General features: G+C 39.0%; 1 long non-coding RNA gene across 1 annotated transcript in view; it reads left to right on the forward strand.

Annotated features, from left to right (window-relative positions):
• LOC131400708 (uncharacterized) overlaps positions 1-7,957 on the forward strand; it is a 70,825-nt gene extending 62,868 nt beyond the window's left edge. The window contains exon 3 of the long non-coding RNA XR_009217419.1: positions 7,431-7,957. This is a non-coding gene — a long non-coding RNA (uncharacterized LOC131400708). The remainder of the gene's footprint in view (positions 1-7,430) is intronic.
• Positions 7,958-8,488: the final 531 nt, after the last annotated feature.

An 8,488-nucleotide genomic window follows, 5' to 3' on the forward strand; every position in this document is an offset into this window, starting at 1 on the left:
CCCTCTATGACAAGTTAGATAGGCGGAAAATTCTTGTATCGTGAGCTTTTTTCCTCAGAACTTATTAACTTGGCTCCAGTGTCTCTGGTACTTAACATAGTGGGGGAGTTTTGAACCAGTCTGACTTTGTTCTTTCAATGCACTTAATTTTGTTGACTAGTTCTGACTGGAGGTTTTTTCTATTTTTAATGGAATTGAGGTCTGTCGTCTTTAGAACACACACGTTTTTTCAGGATAGGTGGAGGTGTGGGTCTCATGATCGTTTTGTTCTGCATGAAGTGAGCCTTACAATCTCCGTACCATTCTGAATTCCAACTCAGGAAAATCCACCATTCCCACCTCAGCCCTGTCTTCTCTGCCCCTTCCTTCTTTTTGGAGAGGTTTTGTATACTTGTCATATCCCCACTATTCTGAGAGGGTGTCTAAAGTTTGTCCTCTCTCTCAATCATTCACTTCTTTGCACTGTGAGTTCTACTTTGTATTCGGGTGTCACAAGCCCCATGGATGTAGAAGGACTGGGGGAGGGGGAGGGATTGGATCAGCACAGGGCACTTCACAGCCTGCTTCCTCCCGGTACTTCTACCTGGCTCAATAATTGGAGTTGACTCCAGGAACTACAGATAATGCAGGGGGTCAGCAAGGTCCTTTGTTTATGGCTCATGTACAAGAATTCCCAGAATTGAATTAAGCTGAAGACCAACCAGCTAACTCTCCAGAATACCAGCTGCGAAGCCAAAAAACACCAATGGATTAAATTAGTTAATTCCTGTTTTTACACATAACCTCTCAAGTGACTGGAGAAATGTAGTTGGTTACTTCTATCAAGTAGATACAGTGTCTTCAAGTGGAAACACAAAAAACAGAAACACTCCTTCTATTAAAAAAAGACTCCTTCCATTAAACAGAGACTTCTGGCTGACCCTCAAACTCTGAGGCAGTTGACAGTCAACTGAAATATTCTGTTTCAATCATCTGAAATTCTGCAAATTAATAATGCATGGGACAGTGCAATAAACTAGAAACAGACTTTGTAATTCTATCCACAGAGGCTAAACTCTATCCTTAATGAGGATGAGTGGTTGACTTCACCTAATATGACTCTACCAAGTGAGTTAGGATGTTATGTTGCATGCCCAAAATACATTTCCTACATCAAACACAGAATAATACACATATGGTTATTTGTATTAAAAATATTTATCCTCCTCCTCCATTTAATAAATAGGGCACAGATATGGATATTTAGAGAATGTATTTGATAAATATAACAAATTATTAGATTACACATGGTAGCCACCTACTTTGATTTGGCTTTAGGTAACTCCTTACTATTTTTTCTTACTTACCTCCATCATCCTTATTGTGAGTGGAGATCCTTCTTGCCTATTCTGAGAACCGGGGTGGTCAGGTAGTGAGACAGATTTTGTCCTTCTTTTTCTCAAAAGTGTTTCAGGGGCCAGCCGTGTGACATAGTGGTTAAGTTCAGCGCATTCTGCTTTGGTGGCCAGGGTTCACTGGCTCGGATCCCAGGTGCACGACCTACACCACTTGTCAGCCATGCTGTGGTAGTGACACACATATAAAGTAGAGGAAGATTGGCACAGATGTTAGCTCAGGGCTAATCTTCCTCAGCAAAAAAAAAAAAAAAAAAAGTATTTCAGTGGGAAGTTAGAAATCGTAGGTATCACATTTGCAAGCCTGGCTACATTCTCTGTGACATTGGGTATGTTACTTTCTCAACCTTATTTCCACGTATGTTAATAGGAAGTAGTAATATCTGCATCCTGTGGTTGTTACCACACTCTCTAGCCCTTGTAAGCATTCAGTGAATTGTAGCTGCTATTAGTATTTGCAAAGTAGGAAAAAAGTGCATCAGAGACTAAGAGCCAGCTGTTCTTTTCTACAAGAACTCTCCCACAGGGGCTTCAATAAATAACTATTAAATGAATGATAAATGGACGAATGAGTGGGCACCCTAATAAACACAGGTACCACATGGCGAGGTATTGTCCTGGTTAGACTAGTACTGCCCACTTTCCCTGGGCCATCTGACTTTTCTAAGTGTCTTGCAACTTCTTACCCATAAGGTGAATTTCAAATGTGCAGTCTTCTTAAAGTCAGTTTTCCTGGGTGATTCTTCCTCCCTACCACTTCTTTTCCTTTAACCCCTTATCAACCAGGTCTTGAATCTCTGGTCCCAAATCTCCTCGAACCTGCATTGGGTCTTTGAGTTTGGAGTTTTTACATGCTGGTGTCTATATCCCAATCTTGATTTTCCCCTAAGGTCCTCCACTGGGTGTAACCCCTGTGGTTCTCCATGATCTGAAATACAATAAATCATTCAGCTGAAACATCTGAGATCAAATTTGCTTCAGGGGAACAATATTTCCAAGTTAGAGACCTTGAATATTGATATATAGGTTATGATATTTAATGCAGGAATGATAGTATTATAAGAAATAAATGAATTTTTAAAGTAGCTATGCATTAAAAACTTATTTCATACAAATTTAAGATGGAAATCAAAGGCAGCATAATTCATTATTTTGGATAAAGTGAACAGAGCTGGGGTTGCCTGAAAATGGAAAAATTAATACATTACCATAAAATCTGATTTATTGACAATTATCCTACCCCCTAAATCAGAATTTGCAGCACGTACGCTCTTCTTAAAAACTGTCAAAAGGGAACCACCTTACAATAATAACAACATCCAAGAAATTATTTACCCATAACTCTTAGCTGATGTGTAGACAGGAATGCAGTCATGTCTCCTGTCCTCAGGATTTGTTGTCACAGCTTACACTTCCATAGCTCTTTGCAAAACGCCCATCGGTATCTTCTGCCTAATTTCACTGTCTTCTTTTCAAATTTCTCCCTCTTCTTCTACATCCAGAGTAACTTTTGCTCAGTAGCACATGACCTCTGGTTCATGAAATGTGTGATATTTTCACAACTTGAGAAACTTTTTTTTTTTTTTTTGTGAGGAGATCAGACCTGAGCTAACATCCGCCAATCCTCCTCCTTTTTTTTTTTTGCTGAGGAAGACGGCCCTGGGCTAACATCGGTGCCTATCTTCCTCCACTTTATATGGGACGCCGCCACAGCATGGCTTACCAAGCAGTGCGTCGGTGCGCGCCCGGGATCCGAACCAGCGAACCCCGGGCCGCCGCAGCGGAGCGCGCGCACTTAACCGCTTGCGCCACCGGGCCGGCCCCAACAACTTGAGAAGCTTTTTGTTAACTTCCCTTGAGATCTGCATCACCCTGTAGATTGAAGATTGTGAGGCTGCGGCATCATTTGCACTCAGTGTCCAATAGATCATGTTGTCAATTACTGTGTGCACTCTAGAAAATTAATTTTCATTAATTATTAAAACATGATTTTTGAAAGTATTGTAAAAAATAATATCCTTTTAGAATATGTCTGCAGTATTCCGCTTTCTTCAAATCATTCCCAATTCCCCTTTGAGTCTCCTGGAATCTACTATTGATCCAGTCACTTTGTGAGTATCCCAGTGGGACCAAACCATACTAAGTCCCTTCTCTCAAAGGGAGGGGTTTGCATGAGAACCTGGGTCAATGGTTCTTAGCTTCTGCACTATTGACATTCAGAGCTGGATAATTCTCTGTAATGGGGGCTGTCCTCTGCACTGTAGGATGTTTAGCAGCATCCCTGGTCTCTACCTGCAAGATGCCAGTGGCACTCACTCCCCAGTGTGACAACCAAAAATGCTTCCAGATATTTCCTAATGTCCCCTGGGGGACAAAATCACCTCCAGTTGAGAACCACTGAGCTGGATTAATGTCCTCCTTGTACTGAGGCTTGTCACTAAGCCGCTTAGCGTGGGAGACTTGGCAGATTGTATCAGAACAATATATAGAAGCTATGGGTAGACCAATCAGTCTAACATAACTTTTGCTGCTCAGTTAAAAATCCTTCCAGGTGTTACTACAGATAGCTATCTGGACTGTTTGAACTCTACCTGACTAGGCACTCAAAATTAATGTGCCTCAGGATTTTGTGGTCAAACCAAAGTGTGCAACAATCATTAATGTAAAACTATGTAGACTGGAATAATACGTGTTCCATACATACACACATGAATTTGAAAAATCAGCTCAATCAAATAAAACAGCCTAGCCCTGAAAAAAATTTTTTTTTTTTTTGTGAGGAAGATCAGCCCTGAGCTAACATCCATGCTAACCCTCCTCTTTTTGCTAAGGAAGACCCGCTCTGAGCTAACATCTATTGCCAATCCTCCTCCTTTTTTTTCCCCAAAGCCCCAGTAGATAGTTGTACATCATAGCTGCCCATCCTTCTAGTTGCTGTATGTGGGACGCGGCCTCAGCATGGCCGGAGAAGCGGTGCGCAGGGGCCGGCCCCGTGGCTTAGCGGTTAAGTGCGTGCGCTCCGCTACTGGCGGCCCGGGTTTGGATCCCGGGCGCGCACCGACACACCGCTTCTCCGGCCATGCTGAGGCCGCGTCCCACATACAGCAACTAGAAGGATGGGCAGCTATGATGTACAACTATCTACTGGGGCTTTGGGGGGAAAAATAAATGAAATTAAAAAAAAAAAAGAAGATAATGGTATCTGCGATATAGCTATCCTTGGCTTTTTAAAAAAATTAAAGTAAAAAGAAAATCAAGGGTATTTTTCCTTCAAGGCAATATTTCTTCATTCATATTCCTTAACAAATCCAGTGTCTTTGAATACTAAGTATTTTTATTCTGCAGAAGTAAAGGCTTGCTTATTTCCCAAGTTATTCCCAGTGACTGAGAATGTGTATTCTCACCAGTGCATTAGCAAAATATTTCTAACTTTTGTGTCCTTGATATTTTTAAAGGTTACATGCCAGTCATTTTGTCTACCAGGCCCCCATGGGAATTTGTCTGGTGTTTCCTTATGATTAAATTTGGGTTATGCATTTTTAGCGGGAAAATCACCAATGTGATGCTCTACTCCTTGTATCTTCTGGAGGTAGATTTGTCTCATGACTTAGGATTTTTAACCTGGTGATTAAGGACGAGACTTCCAGGTTTTTCCACTGTAATCAGTAAGTATTTTGTGCAGAGGTACTTTGAGATAACGTAAATATTCTGTTCCTCATTAGATTTGCACCCACCAGTTTTATTATCTATTGATATTTCTTGAATGAATCAATTATTACCATGATGGTTGCCAAATAGTAATGTCCTAATTCCACCATTTCTTCTAATTTCCCCAGTTGGCATTACACTGTAAAGAAGAGCTTTCCCCTCTCCCTATTTATTTATTTATCTCAACATGGACTCAGATTCCTATTTTATTTAATAGATCATTAGCTATTTGTGTCATTATTTATTTGATGCTTATTTCCCACGGAATCTAACAATGTATTCATTCATTCTTTCATGCATTAATTCTTTTTTAGGCAGTGCTTTTCTTAGATTTTTTTCTCTTTTTAGACTGTACTTGTCTTTTCTACATTTTATCTCGCAAGGTTAATGCAATGAATCTCTTCAAATTCCATCAGTCTTTGTTTTAATGTGAGTGAATAAATGATCGACCCTCCACCTGGCTTCTCCTGGAGCAATCTGGTGCCATGTTCAGAACTGTCTCATGACTTCGTGATCCACAGCTTCAGCATCTCAGGAAAGTCCCAAGACAAATGTGCCAGTTCTCACTTTGCCACATTCTGATTTCTCCTGCCCTTGGGCCCTCAGACCACTCAAGCCACAGGACTGTCACTGCCAAGGGGAATCCAGCATTCTCTGCAATTGTACACTCACCCTACCCAGGCTGACCTAGGGTTTTGTTCATTGTTACTTCAACAATGAACTTGGTGATGGCTGCCATTCTCCTAACTTAGGAAATTAATGTTGATATGTGACAACCACAGATCTCATTCTTCTTCCTTCTCCCTTGTACCCAGAGTGTTCCTGCAATCCTAACAGGATTCGTTTCAACTTTCCTCTTTGTCTCCCCACTCATTCCCTCAGGACCATATCCCTCTCAGTCTCCTGACATCATCTTTTCCTTTCCACTTCACGTCACTGCAGATGTAGGGCCAAAGGGCTTATGGGAGGTCTGTGGATTTAGTTATTGTTCATTAAAGTGCTGTTGATCACTATCTTTTGCAGTGACTGCTCAACAAAAAATGAAAACAAATGCACACATGTATAAAAGTAAACTCTAATGGATAAACTTACTTCTTAATATTTTGTTTGACTTGAGAGATATTTTAACCGCCACTGGAATATTTGTCTGTCAGTGGTCCTAAACCTACCCCAAAGGGGGATGCTGATGGCATCTAGTCGAGGCCAAGGATGCTGCTAAACTGTTCCTCGTAGCAAAAAATTATCTCAAATGTTAATAGTTTCAAGTTTCAGAAACCCTCTTTAATATAAATTGTATTGTCTTGAGATAATTTTACATTTCGTTGTTCTTTTTATGGTCCCCAAACCTTTCAAAACTGACTGTCTTACTTGATTACTTACGATGCTTTCAAGATTCAGATTGTTCCAGACTCAATTCAACCTTCTCTATCTCATTGTTTATTTTCTCTTCTCTAATATTCACCATTTTCCCCCATGTTCAAGTTGGGGAAAGTGCAGTAGTGTCTAAAAGTTATTTTGGGTCACTGACCGCTAAGATGGAGGCCTGAGCCTAATTATTATCAACTTAGGTTGTAGAAATAGCTGTTGTATTGACACAAGCTATATTTATTTTATTTAGTTATTTTGGAATGTATAAATATTATGTATCATAGGACTATTTTGTTTCACTTTAAAAAGAAAATAGAACTAGAAGTTATGTTTCAGCTTTCCGTATTCTCCACTTCATGGACAATTGAACTTCATGGTAAAATATGAAGAGCTGTCCTCAAAAGAGAAGAATAGCTACATCCAAACTAGGAGAGAAAGAAAGTCTTCTAGTGGAATACTCGCATGCTGCTTTTACAAGTCATATCAGTGCGTTCGTTATGCGTAGAGATGTATTATCCTACCATGAATGCACTTTATGATTTCTTTTGTTATTCTAAGAGCACATTATCACTTTATTGTTTTCTACTTAATTGTGAAGACATTGTATGCCTTTGAGCAGTGTTTTACCCACCATGTGGGCTGGATTGTTGTCCAAAATATTCATATGGTCGTTGCTAGTTATAAGAACGCAGGCACTTTTTAAAACAAACATAGACACCTGAATTTAAGAAAAAATAAAAAGCTGATTAGAAAGAGAGCCACATTGAGATCTTAGTATAGTTGTCAAAATCTGTGGGTTTGGGCTGATTTCTATAGCACAACATTACAGAATGGCAATTTCCTATTTTCTGGCTTCCCACAGTGCACCAATTAATAATTTGCAATTTATCCCCAGGCAGCAAAGATCCTTACCTAAACTATTAGCTTCAGCAATTTTTTCTCCTGTTCTTCTGTAAACAGGTGCCATGAATTGGTCTTGAAGATGTAAAGACGTCTAGAATTCCTTCTTCAGATATTTAAAACAAAAATCAGTATAAAATAATTTGTCAGTTGGATCTGACTTTTGAGCAACTCAGCAACTCTCAGGTGAGAGTCCTGGCTCATATCTGAAGATGTTTGAAACGATTCCAGTAATAGATTATGAAAGATCCAGATGCCAGGTAACTCTTAGTTTTTCCTAATGCTATATAATACCTTGCATTTGTATGTATAGTTTACATTTTATTTAATATGCTGCATCATCTCATTTGATTCTTCAAACAAACACAGCACATTATGATTATAATTTGAACATGGATGAAATATAGTGCAGACAAGTTAAATGAAATAATTGGGAGGTGGTCATGTGAGTCCAAGAACTCATATTCTCCAAACCAACTCCAACGCACTTTCTCTGTATCTCACCTCCTTCGTCCCTGAATATTGTCTATGATATGGGACACACTTAGTAACTGTTTTTTGAATGAATACATGTTTGTGCTTGGAAGCAAGGAATATTGTGTTTTTGTTGTTGTTTTAATAACATTTGGTTTTGTTTGTAACATAGACAAGTAGACAAGAAGTATTAAACTAGGTTTCAAAACAGATTTATATCCCAATTCTGTTGAAATTGTGCCCACCATAAATTCTCTTAACTTCTTTGGTATGCACTTTTCTTATTTTTGGAAAAACAATCTGGAGGAGGGAATTTGAATAGATACTACGTAGGATCATTTTCTTGTATAAATGTCTAGGGTTTTAAATTTAACTGAACAGAAGCTTTAATTCAAAAGGTTTCTATAAAGTCATTGAAAGGTAATACAATTTTTAATTGGGTTTTTAAATCTTGTTCTTGTTTACAATAACTAAAATATTTACTTAAAAATGTCACATGGCTGTGGAACAGTTATTCTTAGTAAAATTAGAAATAGTTCTTCTTTACCTGAAGCTCCCGGGATTAACAATGTGTAGTTAATGGTCTATCTGGTATATGAAGTGTCAGATAATATTGCAGCTTTCTTGGGAGCACCTGTTTATGT

The sequence above is a fragment of the Diceros bicornis genome, chromosome X (genome assembly GCF_020826845.1).
Source record: "Diceros bicornis minor isolate mBicDic1 chromosome X, mDicBic1.mat.cur, whole genome shotgun sequence".
Lineage (NCBI taxonomy): Eukaryota > Metazoa > Chordata > Mammalia > Perissodactyla > Rhinocerotidae > Diceros > Diceros bicornis.